This window comes from Bison bison, unplaced genomic scaffold (assembly GCF_000754665.1).
Source record: "Bison bison bison isolate TAMUID 2011002044 unplaced genomic scaffold, Bison_UMD1.0 scf7180017864068, whole genome shotgun sequence".
NCBI lineage: Eukaryota > Metazoa > Chordata > Mammalia > Artiodactyla > Bovidae > Bison > Bison bison.
This window is the reverse complement of record NW_011494640.1, coordinates 4,202,140-4,219,014: the sequence shown is the minus strand read 5'-3', so window position 1 is coordinate 4,219,014 and position 16,875 is coordinate 4,202,140.

The window sequence follows — 16,875 nt, the reverse complement described above, 5'->3', positions numbered from 1 at the left end:
AAGGAGTAAGCATCTTTTAATTTCATGGCTGCAGTCACCATCTGCAGTGATTTTGGAGCCCCAAAAAATAAAGTCTGACACTGTTTCCACTGTTTACCCATCTATTTCCCATGAACTGATGGGACCGGATGCCATGATCTTCGTTTTCTGAATATTGAGCTTTAAGCCAACTTTTTCACTCTCCACTTTCACTTTCATCAAGAGGCTTTTGAGTTCCTCTTCACTTTCTGCCGTAAGGGTGGTATCATCTGCATATCTGAGGTTATTGATATTTCTCCCGGCAATCTTGATTCCAGCTTGTGCTTCTTCCAGTCCAGCGTTTCTCATGATATACTCTGCATATAAGTTAAATAAGCAGGGTGACAATATACAGCCTCCTGTTTTACAGGATTTTATTTCCCTGATCAGTGATCAAACTCATGCCCCTTGCAGTTTTGTTTTGTTTGGTTTCGTTCACTCACTCAGTTGTGTCCGACTCTTTGCGACCCCATGGACTGCAGCATACCAGGCTTCTCTGTCTTTCACTGTCTCCCGGAGTTTGTTCAAATGGATATTCATTGAATCAATGATGCTGTCTAACCATCTTATCCTCTGCCACCCCTCTTTCCTTTTGCCTTCAATGTTTCCCAGCATCAGTGTGTTTTGCAATGAGTTGGCTCTTCACCTCAGGTGGCCTTGTAGTAGAAGCATAGCATCCTAACCACTGGACCATCAGGGAATTCCCCTGATACATAGTCAAGAAATGAATGATCCCTCAGCTTCTAAGCTCATCCATGTTCTGGCAGGAGCCCTTCACACCTTCTGACAGGGGGCTGACCCCATCGGGTCCTTGGGGGTTGACAGTAGAGTGGTGGAATTCAGTGGTGCAGGGGTTTGGGTCCCTGACTGGAGGGTGGAGGGCTTGATACTGTGAACAGGGTTGGACTTAAAAAGAAAGACTTGCTGCTGAACAAGATGGAACTGAACTGAGCCCTGAAGAGTATTCCAGGCAGAGAGAACAGCAGGGGAAGGGCCATAGAGCACTGACCTCAGTAACTGAGTGGAAGCCAGAAAGGCTCCCCTATGAGCCAGGAGGACAGCAGAGTGAACCAAGGGCAGAAAGGACGGCAGGGTCCAAGAGCAGACTCTGGGACCCGGGGAGGCGTCTTCAGCAGGAAAACGCTGCGGTCTGCTTCACAGGTGGCAAGTCCAGAGATTATTTCTGGGCTGAGCGGGTGGGAAGTAGGAGTTAGAGGGAGACTTATTTTTCACTATATTATCAGCTACACTGCTAGATTTTTTTTTTTTTTTTTTTTTCCCACTCTGTAAAGGAAGTGCCTTAAAATTTAAGCAATCACTCTGGCTGCTAGGTGGAGTCTGGACTGGAAGAGACAGAAGGGATTTGGGTTGGGACCTGCGACAGAGACTCGGACTGCCCACTTCATATACTTTCTTCTTTTCCTCTCTTTCCTCACTCGCAGACCCTGGATTCTTTGCTTTTCCAATGACCTTGTTTTTTAACTTTTTCTTTTTTGGCTACACCAGGTCTGAGTTGCGGCACGCGGGATCTCCGTTGCCATGTGCGGGACCTTCGATGCGGCAGGCTGGTTCTTACTGCAGCTTGTGCGATCTAATTCCCTAACTGGGGATCAAACCCAGGCCCCCTGCAATGGGAACACAGAGTCCTAACCACTAGACCACCAGGGAAGTCCCTCAAGTGACCAGCTAAATGATGACATTTCCCAAACAGGAGCTACTCTTGAGGAGAAGTTGTTGAGTGAGACTCATGAGAAAATCTCCCCCACCTTTCTTTTTGGCTGCACTTCAAAGCATGTGGGATTTTAGCCCTAGAGAAGGCCCTGGCACCCCACTCCAGTACTCTTGCCTGGAAACTCCCATGGATGGAGGAGCCTGGAAGGCTGCAGTCCATGGGGTCGCTGAGAGTTGGACACTACTGAGCAACTTCACTTTCACTTTTCATTTTCATGCATTGGAGAAGGAAATGGCAACCCACTCCAGTGTTCTTGCCTGGAGAATCCCAGGGACGGGGGAGCCTGGTGGGCTGCTGTCCATGGGGTCACACAGAGTCGGACACGACTGAAGTGACTTAGCAGCAGGGGATCAAACCCAGGTCCCCTGCAGTAGACATGTAGGGTCCTACCCACTGGACCACCAGGGAATTCCACTTCCTTTTATTCAGCATCTCCATGTGTAATCATTTTTTATATACAGTCTTACTTTCTTGTTTCTCTTTAGCACACAGTTTAACAATTAACTGTGCACCATTTCTTAAAATTACTTCAGTGTGTATATTTTATCTCCCCGTGCACGCGTGCTAAGTTGCTTCAGTTGTGTCTGACTCTTTGCAACCCTATGGACTGCACCCTGACAGGCTCTTCTATCCATGGGATTCTCCAGGCAAGAATACTGGAGTGGGTAGCCATTCCCTTCTCCAGGGGAATCTTCCCAACCCAGGGATTGAACCCGCGTCTCCTATTGTCTCCTGCACTGGCAAGCAGCTTCTTTACCACCTGGAAAGCCCCCAACTATGTGCACTGTTCCCTGTTACAGGCTGCATTGTGTCCCCACAAACTTCACCTGTTGAAATCCTAACCCCCAGTTAGCATGACTAGACGTGGAGATAGGATCTTTGAAGAGATGGTTAAGCTTCAATGAGGTCACCGGGAGGCCCTAATCCAATATGACTGGTGTTATGAGAAGATAAGATTAGCACACAGAGGAAAGACCACGCAGAGACACAGTGAGATGGCCATCTGCAAGCCGAGAGGGAAGGCCTCAGAAGCAACCAAACGTGATGACAACTTGATTTCGCTCTTCCGGCTTTCAGAACTGCAAGAAAGTTAATTTCTGTTGTTTAAGCCCCCCAGCCTGTGCTACTCTGCTATGGCAGCCACAGGAAACTAACACACTGCAGTCTTTCATGCGTTCCTCACAGTTAGAAACACACACACTGAGCACCTATTATGTACCAGATTCCCTGGATACATGGATGCCTGATTCCCAGGCCTGCCTGCATCCCTTTCCGGATGAGAGCCCTGCTCAGCCTGCATGGGTCTGTGGGCCAGCTGGTCCCCATTAACTATTTATAAGCATGCTAGCCTCCCTGCCTGCTCCTCCTCGGCCTCAGTCCCCTTTATTTAGGTGGGGCCGTCTCCACCTTGTGACCTGAGCCTCTGCCTGCCCCCTGCAGGCTCATCCGCTCACTCCCCAGGAGTGGTCCTCACCAGTGCTCCCTAATCTCTTCCATGAACAGCATCCAGGCTCAGCTCTTCCCAATGGCCTTCTGGACCTGTCCACTGGCTGGAGTCCTCCCATCACCTTGAATATGAACAAACTTTTCACATCTCCGGCTCTGGGCACGAGGCCTGTTATCCCAGCTGCCTGGGTTTTGACTTCTCCCTGTCTTCAACATCCATCAGCCACCAGGTCCTGTTGATTCAGCCTTCAGACTATCTCCCACATTTGCCTTCCATTCCAATCCCGGCGTCCCTACTCAGGCAGAGCCCTTTCTCCCCTTGAAGGTCCTTCTTAGAAGAACCTGGGAGGGTTTGCTGAGGAAGTAAAAATGAAGAAGGGCAGAGTAATGGCTCCAAGGAGGGCAAGGTACCCCCTCCACCATCAGAGGGCAGGAGGGGGAGACAGGCAGAAAGGGGAAGGGAAAGAGGAGATCCGTGGGTCTGAGGGCAGAGGGACCCATCTCCTGTGTCCTGGCAGTGCCCCTGGGGAGCAGCAGGACCAAGAGAGGGAGGGCACTAGCTGTGTGCCCCCAGGATGAGGGGCCCAGGGTAGTATTAGGTAGCAGCCCCAGCTCAAGCGCAGCCCCCACTGTGGGAGCAGCCACCCTCCGGGGTTCCACAGAGACAGGAGGAGCCTTGCAGCCACAGGGTGGGTTCTTGACCCACGACCCTCAGCTCTCCACCCCCACCGCCCCCCCAGCTCTGTGGCATGGGCTGGGGGTGAGGCGTGGAGTGGGAAGAGTGTGGGGCAGGGAAGGGATGAGCTGAAGCCCGTCAGCGTTGGGGTGAGGAGCTGAAACCAGGCAAGCAAGCTCAGCTTTATACCCTCTATAAAGCTCAGCCATGAACTTGATTTGGAAATTTCTGACATTAGTAGGCTTTCCCCTCTCCCCGCCACCCCCCGCCCCCTCCATTTACTTCCTAGATACGAAGGGCTCCGGTTCCAGACCAGACTTCAGGCAACTCCGGCCCGGGGCCAGGGCTGCAGAGACCTCCCAGGGCAACCAGCCAGGCCCCCAGCCCGGCTTGGACACGCTCGCCCCTCAACCGGGCAAGAGGAGCGGCCCCTTCGCTCAGATCCGCGGCCGTCCGGCTGAGGTGGGGGCGTGGGGGGCAGTGGGGAGGACTACGGGGGCCAGGGGCACCTATGTCCGGCTCCCAAGTCGTGTTTTTAATGGCCCCCACATCACTGAAGCCGACGTTGCGGGGGTGGTCAGGGCACACGCCCCTTCCTGTGTCCGAGTCACCGAACTGCCGATTGTAACCCCTGAGTTTCTAAGCCCGCAGGGCTGGCGTGGGGCCCAAGGAACCAGTGTTTCTAACAGGGTCCCAGGTGAGGCGGATGCTGCGGGCCAGGACCGTTCTTCCAGGACCGCGGCTGCGGAAGTTCGGTAACCTGGGTTCCAATCGCAAATCTGCCCTCTGCTGGTAAGTGGCTGCTCAGGCCCAAGAAATCACTTCTCAAGCTTAAATTTCTTCTCCACTAGGAAGATAAATAATAATATTTACCTTCTGAGGTTGTGGTAACTTGAGATACCCTGGGTAAGTTGTTTAGCACAATTCCTGGCACGTGGTAAGACTGGGGAAAAGTTCTTTTTCGGTTGATTGAGGTGTGGGAATTTGGCTAAAGGAAGCTGCTGTTTGGGGTGGGGGGGTTGTTTTACAAACCTTTTTTTTTTAAATGATATTAAATCTCATGCAACTTTTGAAATTAAAACAAGGTCACACAGGTACATGCTTACTTTGAAAAAAACATGTACCTGTGTGACCTTGTTTAAAATAAAATTTTAATTTCAAAAGTTGCATGAGATTTAATATCATTAAAAAAAAGAGAGAGTTCAAAAGCGCTTTAATAGTTTCAACAGGGAACCTCTGCAGACAATTGTATTATTGTTCCCAATTATTCACCCTCCCTTCCTGAAGAGGATTATACAGCCCCACCCACTGCGTGTGACCTGTGGCGCCTTCTCTGGCAGGAGTAGTGGCCTCGCCCACTACTTGGCCTTGACCTTGGCCTTGACCCCATGACTGCCTTTGCAAATGGCCTGTGTGGGGTCAAAACTTTCGGCAGAGACTTTAAGAGCCATTGCTTATTTCCACCTGCTCACTCGCTTCTGTCTTCTGCCACAAAACTGACGTGTCCCTGGGGGCTGTTCCTGTGGCTTGTACAGAGAATTAGAGCCACAGCCGACCCAGCCCATAGGAGGCGAAGCCTCAACTACGCTGTGAAGGAAATATAAGAAGGACAAGAAATGAGCCTTGATGATTATGAGCCCCTGAGATGTGGGAATATGTTGTTACTGCAGCTACACCTAGTGAAAACTGACTAAAAAACATCCCACATAGGTGCCTGGCTAAATAAAGTACGGTGTATCTAAATGATGGGAATGTAGCTATTCAATGTAAAGTAATATTTTCAATTTCTATTTATATTTAAATATATTCAGCTATTAATACTATATTTAAGGCTGTATGAAATTGCTTAAAGTATCATTTTAAATAAGTGAACAATGGTAAAGCTTTAAATGGAAAGTACAGCAAGATCTCAATTTAAAAATATATATATGTGTGTGTGTGTGTACCATACATACTGAGGTAAGTTGTTGTTGTTCAGTCGCTAAGTTGTGTCTAACTCTTTGTGACCCCATGGACTACAGCACACCAGGCTCCCTGTACTTCACTATCTCCCAGAGTTTGCTCAAACTCATGTCCATTGAGTCAGTGATGCCATCCAACTATCTCATCCTCTGTCACCCCCTTCTCCTCTTGCCCTCAATCTTTCCCAGCATCAGGGTATTTTCTAATGAGTCAGCTCTTCCCAACAGGTGGCCAAAGCATTGCAGCTTCAGCTTCAGCATCAGTCCTTCCAATAAATATTCAGGGTTGATTTCCTTTAGGATTGACTGGTTTGATCTCCTTGCCATCCAAGGAACTCTTAAGAGTCTTCTCCAACACCACAGTTCAAAAAGCATAAATTCTTCAGTGCCCAGCCTTCTTTCTGGTCCATTTCTCACCTCTATACATGACCACTGGAAAAACCATAGCTTTGACTAGACGAACCTTTGTTGGCAAAGTAATGTCTCTGCTTTTTAATACATTGTCTAGGTTTGTCATAGCTTTTCTTCCAAGGAGAAAGTGTCTTTTAATTTCATGGCTGTGATTTTGGAGCCCAAGAAAATAAAACCTTTCACCCTATCCACTTTTTCCCCAACTATTTGCCATGAAGTGATGGGACCGGGAGCCATGATCTTCATTTTTTGAATGTTGAGTTTTAAGCCACCTTTTTCACTCTCCTCTTTCACTTTCATCAAAAGGCTTTTTAGTTCTTCTTTGCTTTCTGTCATTAGGGTGGTGTCATCTGCATATCTGAGGTTGTTGATATTTCTCCTGGCAATCTTGATTCCACCCTGGGATTCATCCAGTCCAGCATTTTGCATGATATACTCTGCATATAAATTAAATAAGCAGGGTGACAATATACAGCCTTGACATACTCCTTTCCCAATTTGAACCAGTCCATTGTTCCATGTCTGGTTCTAACTGTTGCTCCTTGACCTGCATACAGATTTCTCAGGAGGCAAGTAAGATGGTCTGGTATTCCCATCTCTTTAAGAATTTTCCGCAGGTTGTTATGATCCACACAGTCAAAGGCTTTAGTGTAGTCAATGAAGCAGAAGTAGATGTTCTTCTGGAATTCCCTTGCTTTTTCTGTGATCCAACGGATATTGGCAGTTTGATCTCTGGTTCCTCTGCCTTTTCTAAGTCTAGCTAGTACATCTGGAAGTTCTCAGTTCACGTGTTGTTGAAGCTTAGCTTGGAAGATTTTGAGCATTACCTTGCTAGCATGTAAAATGAGTGTAATTGTGCTGTAGTTTGAACATTCTGTGGCATTGCCTTTCTTTGGGATTGGAATGAAAACTGGCCCTTTTCAACCACTGCTGAATTTTCCAAATTTGCTGGTATATTGAGTGCAGCACTTTAACAACATCCTCTTTTAAGATTTTAAATAGCTCAGCTGAAGTTCTATGACCGCCACTACCTTTGTTCATAGTAATGCTTCCTAAGGCCCACTTGACTTCACACTCCATGATGTCTGGCTCTAGGTGAGTGATCACACCATCGTAGTTATCCATGTTATTAAGACCTTTTTTGTATAGTTCTTCTGTGTATTCTTGTCATCTCTTTTTAATCTTTTCTGTTCTCTTAGGTCCTTGCCATTTCTGTCCTTTATTGTGCCAATCTTTGCATGGAATGTTACCTGATTTTCTTAAAGAGTTCTCTAGTCTTTCTTATTCTATTGTTTTCCTTTATTTCTTTGCATTGTTCATTTTAGAACACTTTCTCTTCTCTCCTTGCTATTCTCTGGAACTCTGCATTCAGTTTGTTATATCTTTCCCTTTATCCTTTGCCTTTTGCTTATCTTCTTAGCTATTTGTAAGTCCTCTTCAGACAATCACTTTGCCTTCTTGCATTTCTTTTTTTTGGGGATAGTTATGGTCACCACCACTTGTTCAAGGTTATGAATCTCCATGCATAGTTCTTCAGGCACTCTACCAAATCTAATCCTTTGAATCTATTCATCACCTCCACTGTATAATCATAAGGGATTTGAAGCCCATAATAGTCTGGGCTTCCCTGGTAGCTCAGACAGTAAAGAATCTGCCTGCAATGCAGAAGACCTGGGTTCAATCCCTGAGTCAGGAAGATATTCTTGCCTGCGAAATTCCATGGACAGAGGGGCCTGGCAGGCTATAGTTCATGGGGTCCCAGAGAGTTGAACATGACTGAGCCACTAAAACACACACACACACACACACACACACGCACACACCTGAATGGTCTAGTGGTTTTCCCCACTTTCTTCAATTTAAGCCTGAATTTTGCAAGAAGGAGCTCACATTCTGAGCCACAGTCAGCTCCAGGTCTTGTTTCTCTAACTGTATATAGAGCTTCTCCATCTTCAGCTGCAAAAAATATCTCAATTAGTTATCTGGTGATGTCCATGTGTAGAGTCATCTCTTTTGTTGTTGAAAGAGGGTGTTTGCTATGACCAACATGTTCTTTTGATAAAACCCTGTTAGTCTTTGCCCAGATTCATTTTGTACTCCAAGGTCAAACTTGCCTGTTACTCCAGATATCTCTTGACTTCCTACTTTTGTATTCCAGTCCCCAAGAACCTGGGTCTCCTGCATTACATACTAATTCTTTACCATCTGAGCCACCAGGGAAGCCCAGTGGTAAAGAATCTGCCTGCCAATGGAGACACAAGACTTGGGTGCTATGCCTGGGTCAGAAAGATCCCCCTGAGAAGGAAATGGCTACCCACTCTCTAGTATTCTTGCTGGGAAAATCCCATGGACAGAGGAGCCTGGCAAGCTACAGTCCATGGGGTTGCAAAGAGTCAAACACAATTGAGTGACTGAGAACACACTCACAGAGGCAGTGGTTGATAATGATCCATAGTCTCCTGTCCCTGGACACCTTGTGGTGTGACAATGAATGTGTAGCTTTTAGAGTGGGAGTAAGAGTGAGGCATTGGAGAAGGCGATGTCAACCCACTCCAGTACTCTTGCCTGGAAAATCCCATGATGAAAGAGCCTGGTGGGCTGCAGTCCATGGGGTCGCGAAGAGTTGGACACGACTGAGTGACTTCACTTTCACTTTTCACTTTCATGCATGGGAGAAGGAACTGGCAACCCACTCCAGTGTTCTTGCCTGGAGAATTCCAGGGACGAGGGAGCCTGGTGGGTTGCCGTCTATGGCATCGCACAGAGTCGGACACGACTGAATCGACTTAGCAGCATCAGGAGTGAGGCGTGGAGTGCAATCGTCTTCCTCACTCTGCCCCTTGGCTGGTAAGGATGCCACCTACCAGAGCCAGGAGCCTGCATAAAGAATAATGGATGGGCAGCCTCCTGCAGTGCCACAGAACCAGCGCGAGGGGGCAGCCGAGAGCCAGGTCAAGAAGGAGGACACCAGGGAGGTGCATCAGCTGCTCTCTTGCCCGCGTTCCCTGTCCCTGACATTCTCAAGACAACCAAGACTAACGAAGACAGTCATTTCAGCTGGGTTTTCAGAAAATCGTGCCATTTCTCAAGAGGGAATTACTTTTCAAGCAAACCCATGTGTTTCACCAGCTCCTTCCAGTGGGATATTCAAAAATACTCAAGATAGGTCAGTGTTCACATGTTTGATACATTCTGTCATTCGAAACATTTCCAGTTTCTCTCTAGCCAACCTATGGCTAATTTCAGGGACCAATCTAATAAACCTCACATCCTATTTTTGTGGGGTATCAGTTTAAGATTTTTCACCTGATATGAATGGGCTTCCCAGGTAGCACAGCGATAAAAGAATCCACCTGCCAGTACAGAAGACAAGAGATGTGGGTTCGATCCCTGGGTTGGGAAGATCCCCTGGAGAAGGAAATGGCCACCCACTGCAGTATTCTTGCCTGGAAATTTCCATGGACAGAGGAGTCTGGTGGGCTACAGTCCATGGGGTCACAAAGAGTTGGACACAGCTGAGCACGCATGCACCTGATATTCTTCATGCTAATATCTTTAAAAGGCTAGAAAATTGTGATAGTAAAACTGGTGACAAAGATATTCCTCGAAGTACTGAGAAGGCTGACTTGGTACAGGCTGGGGGATGAAATGGTCCAGACAGCCCCACACACGTCTGGCGTTTGGCATGGGTGACGAAGGCAACTAGGCCACACAAATCTCATTATCAAGCTGGCCAGACTCCTTTGCTTGGCAGCTGGGCTCCAAAAGGAGTAAGAGAAGCCAAGCCCCAGTGCACAAACACGCGTTAAGCCTCTGCTCGTCATGTTTCCTATTGTCCCCTTGACTGACGCAAGTCACATGGCTAAGCCCTGACTCAGCGGCTAGAGAAAATAGACTCCTTTTGACAGGAGGAGCTGCAAGATGATGTGACCTTCAAAAGATACATACTACATCTTCTTTCTTCTCTCCTGTCGTACCAAGGACATCCTTATACAGGCACAGATGGATGACAGCCACCTGCTCACCAACAGTGGCCCCTGCCACCCCCTATCCCTGGGGTCAAGTTCAAGGCAATTAAATCTGCATCTCCCCAGGTGTGTCAGTGCAAAAGGTGTTTGTGTCCTCCCCTCAACTCCACTGCAAACTCGTATATTGAAGGTCTAATGTGACTATACTTAGAAATACTTTTGAGGAGGTAATCAAGATTAAATGAAGCCAAAAGCATAGGACCCTAATCCAGCAGGACTTACGTCCTTATACAAAGAGAAAGAGACACTGGAGCTCTTATGTGCTCTCGCTGTCTCTCTCTGCATGTATGCACAGAAAGGAGTTCATGCGAGGGCACAGTGAGAAGGCAGCCGTCTGCAAGGCAGTAAAAGAGACCTCCCCAGAGCTAATCTTGCCAACAACCTTGATCTTGGACTCCAGACTGTAGGAAACAAATGTCAGTTGTCTAAGCCACTCAGTCTGTGGTATTTTGTATGGCAGCCCAAGCTGACCAATGTATGAGTGTTCCTTGGTCAAATAAGCTTGGGAAATGTGTGTTCAGTACTGGTTGCCCCCATCTTGAAAACTCAAAGGGCTCTGTAGTCTATCAAAGGCTCTGAGACGTTCCTCAGCAGAGGAACCTCTAGTATGACACATGCTCAGTTGCTTCAGTCATGTCCAACCCTTTGCCAGCCTATGGACTGTAGCCCGCCAGGCTCCTCTGTCCATGGGATTCTCCAGGCAAGAATGCTGGAGTGGGTTACCACACCCTCCTTCAGGAGATATTCCTGACTCGGATCAAACCCACGTCTCCTGCATTGCAGGTAGACTCTTTACTGCTGAGCCACCACGGAAGCCCAGTGTTTCTGAAATTCATTTACACGTGTGATCCTTTCCCAACACCTGTGATCACCATAGGAAGCTGTATTCATCTCTAGGGTTGTCATAACAAACTACTGCAAACTTTTGTTTTTTTAATTTTTATTGGATTGTAATTAATTCACAATATTCTGTTAGCTTCTGCTGTACATCAAAGTGAATCAGTTATATACACACATATATCCACTCCTTTTTAGATTCTTTTCCCATAAGGCCATTACAGAGCACTGATTGGAGTCCTCTGAGCTATACAGCAGCTTCTTATTAGTTATCTATTTTATATGTGCAAACTTATAAAGATGGCCTTATTCTCTCACAGTTCTGGAAACCTGAAGTTAGAAATTGTCAACAGGATTGGTTCTTTGTGGAGGCCCTGAGGGAGAATGTGTCCCATGCCCCTCTCCTGGCCTCTGTTCACTGTTAATGACTCTTAGTGTTCCTTGGCCCCCATCTCTCTCAGTCTTCACGTGGCCTCCCCCTCTGTGCCTCATTCCCAGCATCTTCCCCTTTGCTCTTACAAGGACACAGTCATTGGAATGAGGGCCGACCCTAAATCCAGGATGATCTCATCTGGAGATGAGCTTAATAAATTTGGAATCTGCAAATTTCAAATTTGGAAAAAAATTTGGAATCTACAAATTCCAAATAAGTCCCCATTCTGACTTGCAGGTGGACATGTCTTTTGGGCACCATAATTCAATCCAGAAGCCAAGGGACACCCAAGGTGGCTGGCTGAGTGTGGACACAAAGTGGGGGGCAGGGTCAGTGGGACCTGTCTAGGTCTCTGCAAGCTGGATGTCCCTCCCCTCCAGGGGACACATGGGGGACATCACCTTCTTACCTTGACAATGCTGTCCACCCCCAAAACCCCAGTTTCCTAAGCTCCTTGCTGATCGTCCCCCATGAACACATTCCTGTAAGGGGCAGGTTGAGACTTTCTGTTCTATTCACTCAAAACCTGATTGGGCCTCCTGCCCTGCTGTTCCTGCTTTGTTCTGAAAGACAGAGCCTGTCTTTCTGGGGAATGTTTGCAAAATGCTTGTTCATGCTGCAGTGTGGCAGGCAGACACTTACAGAGCTGGGCTCCTAGAGGCTTCTTCCCCAAACCTTTCCAAAGATCTGCTTCCTCCATGCCTTTCCCCGGCTTCCAGGAGAAAGTGAGATCTTCTGCCTCAGGGACAGGCTTCCTTCCAGCATCAGTCAGGGTGCTCCCACTGCCTCCCTACAGGCCCCCTCTTGCTGCTTTAGTGCCTTCCACCTAGATTCCATCCCTGAGCACCCTTCCCTCCACTTGTGCACAGCCATGGACCGACCAGTCACTTGGCAGGTGGATTTTGGGGGTCTGCTGGTCCCTGGAATGCAAATAACCAGACACAGCTCAGATCTTAGAGGTGGTTGTTGTTTTTCATTCACTAAATCATATCCAACTGTTTGTGACCCAGTGGACTTTATAGCCTGCCAGGCTCCTCTGTCCATGGAATTCTCCAGGCAAGACTACTGGAGTGGGTTGCCATTTCCTTTGTCTGGGGAGTGGCCCATATCTTTCACCACTTCTCCAAATTGTTCCTTCCAGACTAAGGAGGTTAAAACCATTAGTTTAGAGCTAAGGCTCAGTAACTCTTCCTTAGAGCAATACCTCTGGGGAACCCCACCTGAAGTGGAAGAACCCCTCTCCCCACTCTTTCTGAGTTGAGGGGCCTCTGGTAGGAGGAGAAAAGGGGCAGAAGTGAGTCCCGGTTTTGGGAAACACAGATTGTCCAGACAGGCTGCCTGAGGGGTGGAGCAAAGCTGGGTCCATGCTGGGAGCAGGAGGTGGCTCAGGGCTCTGCCCCCACCCATACCCTACCTTACCACCCTCCAGCCCCCATAGGAGACTAGCAGATCTCTGGAGCCAGAAGAGAGCTGGGAAGGCTGAGGTCACCAAACCCTGTGACCTCACCACCGTGGTTTGACCTCTAGCCATGCTGTTAAGTTTTCCCAGCATCCCAAACCCAGGGAGCCCGCACACTTTGGGGAATGTGCATTCAACCTACTAGGCCACCTTGTGACAACAGACTGGGGACCTGTCTCAAATTAGATGATAAATTCTTTGCCATTAGATACTTATCTTTAATCTCTTTGTGTTTTTTTTTAAATAAATGCATGTATTTTTGGCTGTGCTGGGGCTTCCTTGCTGTGCGGGCTTTTTTCTAGCTGTGACAAGCGGGGGCTACTCTCTAGTTGCCATGCACAGGCTTCTCATTGCAGTGGCTTCTCTTGTTGCAGCCACTGAGCTCTAGGGCGCGCGGGCTTCAGTATTTGTGACACATGGGCTCAGTAGTTGTGGCTCCCGGGCTCTAGAGCACAGGCTCGGTAGTTGTGACACCCGGGCTTAGCCGCTCCATGGCATGTGGGAGCCTCCTGGATCAGGGATTGAACCCATGTGTCTCCTGCATTGGCAGGCAGATTCTTTACCACTGAGCACCAGGAAATCCTTCTCTGTGATTCTATTTGAGGGCCTAATCCTATGCTCAGGAGTACCGTGTCTGTCAGCTTGGCTGCCAGAACAAAGTACCACAGATAAGGGGGTGCTTAAGCAACAGAACTGCAGGCAGAACTCAGAAATCAAGACGTTGGCAGTGTCTGCTCCTTCCGAGGGCTGTGAAGGAAGGCGCTGTCCCCAGCTGCTCTCCTTGGTTTACGGGTGGCCGTCTTCATGTTCACATGGCTTTCTCTGTGTGTGTGTCTGCGTCCACATTTCCTCTTCTTAAAAGGACAGCAGTCATACTGAGCTAGGGCTCACCCGGATGATCCTCTTCTAACTTTATTACCTCCTTAAAGGCCCGTCTCCTAATAGAGTCACATTCTGAAGTACGGACACCCAGGAGTAATACAAGAAGAATGGATGGAGGGTCGCATGGGCAGACTTCCGGCCTCTCAAGGCTGGTCTGCACAAGCGTCCCTTCAGCGCCCCGCCCAGGCCACCCCACAGCCACCAACCAGACCTCTGAGGGACTTGAGTTCTCTCACAGCCACTGGCCAGCCAAACCTGAGAGTAGGGAGAGATGGGGGTGGACCCTGGAGATGGAGAGTAGCACAGGCATCCTAAGAGTTGCAGCAGTCCAAGGGGGGTGTGTGTATGTGTGTGTATGTGTGTGTGTGTGTGGTGTGGGGGGGGTGCTGAAGTATCCCCTTTGTTTTGCAGCGGGAGGTGTGGGGCTGGCCCCTCAGTTCAAGTCCCTTCCCACTCAGAGTGGGTGTTTGGGTGGCTCTAGGAATCCTATCTACATTCAGGGCCCAGGCTTCTGGATGGTTAGGGAGAAGGAATTTATCTTAACTTGCAAATTTGTTCTAATGCTTCAAGTAGTTTTTATCCATTGTTGAAAGGGCAAATGAATTGTATAAATTTTAAAATGTGCAAGAGCTTGAAAGAAAAAACTTGCCCATGATCCACCACAGTGAAAAATTCTCTGATACAGGCTATTCATTTGTTATTTGACCAAACCACGTGCTTTTAACTTTTAGAATCTTTTCTTAATGCAAGTAAGAAATATTACTAGAGAAACATCAGAAAATAAAGTTTGCTCCCCCCCAAAATTAAGTCACTTATCATCCCACTACACAAAGATATCTTGTTTTGCTTTTTTTTTTAATCTTGTATTTCTTTGACCACTAGTACTTCTGAATTTTGTCTCATGGCTATTAGTTATTTAGATTTCTTTGGTGAATGGTCTGTTCTCATTCTTTGCATATTGTGTTATTTGGAATATAATGGTGTCCTTTCAATCTGGGATTTTTATACAGTATAGATATTAACCCTGTTAGGGTATTTGTAGCAAATATTTTTTGTTTGTGGCTTGTACTTAAAAATTTTTTTAGATTACTTTTTGACATGTTTTTATTTTTTCAGGAATATTTATTTATTTATTTGGCTGTGCCAGGTCTTAGTTGAGGCATGTGGGATCTAGTTCCCTGACCAGGGGTCAAACCCGAGCACCCTGCATTGGCAGCGCAGAGTCTTAGACCACTGGATCACCAGGGAAGTCCTTGACCTATTTTTAGACTGATTTCCCCCACCTTGGAATTTCTTTACTGGCTTCTATATTTAGAAAGTACGTCTTCCCCAAATCAAGTATTTGCAGTTTACTAATGACCTCTCACTCTCTCTCTTTGTAGTTTTCATCTCCAGGTGAGAGTAAGAAACTAACCCACTGTTTTTCCAATACTTAACTGATTGTCCCAGCACCATTTTGTAGCTCAGCGCTCCACTGTCCCTGTTCTGTGTCCCCAGGGCAGTCTGCTCTGTGCCAACCTACAGGAGAAAACCCTACCCTCCTGCTCCTTGGGGCCTGCACGTCTCTGGCCACCAGCACTCACACAAAAGCGCTGGCAAACAAGGCCTGATTTCTGATGTTGTGGAGGTAAGGGGTTTACCTTGGAGACCTCAACACAAACAATTTAAAAATTCCCTCTAGATGTTTCTGTTCTCCCCAAGCCTCACCTGCTCCACCCCCAGAGAGGCCTGACCTTCTTGGTGCAGCCAAGGAACTTCAAAGCCCTCACCCCTTCTCTCCCACAGAACAGCCTGGCTGTAGGGCTCCCAGCCCAAACCCAGCTCTTTCCAAACAAAGCCTCACCTCTCCAGATAACCATGTTCACCTTCTTAGAAAGCAGGGTGACGTCCTTTGTCATTTGAGAATGAATGCCTTTGGGGTCTCAGCCCCTATCCCATGGGGCCTATTAACCTGCTTCTCCCAAACAAATCCAGTATAGGTTCTAAGTGGAATTCCCACACCACCTGCTAATGGTTGGAGCTCCGACTCCTTAAGTGTCTCGAACACGCAGGAAGTGGGAGTCCTGGCAAGGGGCAAAAACTGCAGTTTCCCCTTAGAACACTGGGGTTCTGGGTGGCTGCCCTGGGAGCGAGAGCTACGATGGAGCACCCATCAAAGACTCAGGCCCCAAGGTGGTCTCACGGGCAAGTGGGGGCCATGGGCACCCCCCTCGTCATGGACAGGACCCCAGGGGATTCTTGCAGACAAGAACTGCAGGCCCACACTTGCAGGAACCGCGGTGGAAGGCTGGGGAGTGGCCCCATCCCAGTGGCCACCTCAAGGTGGCAGCACCGAGCAGTGCCCATGGCAAAGGCACCGATCACAGCAGGTGTAGAAAAGCTGTAGAAACATCAGGTGCTGGGGCAACAGGGCTGGTGGGGCGGGGGAGGGGGAGGAGGGTTGCCCCAGAAATGATCACACAGGTTTGTGGAAACAAAGTTCTGACCTGCTCCAAAGGGGTGCTGGCTGCTAAATGTCAGTTGGCCTGATCGTGCAGGGGTGAAGAGTGTGGGCTCAAACCAGACAGCCTGGCTTGTACCCAGGTCTTCCTCTACCTGAGCTGCAGTCTCCCCATCTGTACAAAGTGGTAACAATACTTAACCACGAGACATCGTTGGAGGACAAGTACATGGTGTCTGAGCACGTGCTGAGAGTGATAACAACTGGACATCACCATCACCGTGAGAGGCTATCTTAGTTTCCCACGGCTGCCGAGGCAAATAACCACAGACTGGGTGTCTGACAACAACACAGAGTCATTCTCTCACGGTTCTGGAGACCCGAGTCCAAAGTCAAGCTGTCAACAGGGCCACGCTCCCCTCTCAAGGCTCCGGGAAGGCCCTCCTTGCCTCTCCCAGCTGCTGGGGGTCTCCAGGCCTTCCTTGACTTCCTTATTCGGGTGTGTCATCTCTTAGATGCCACACGTGGAGTCTTTAGCTGTGGCAGGGGGGG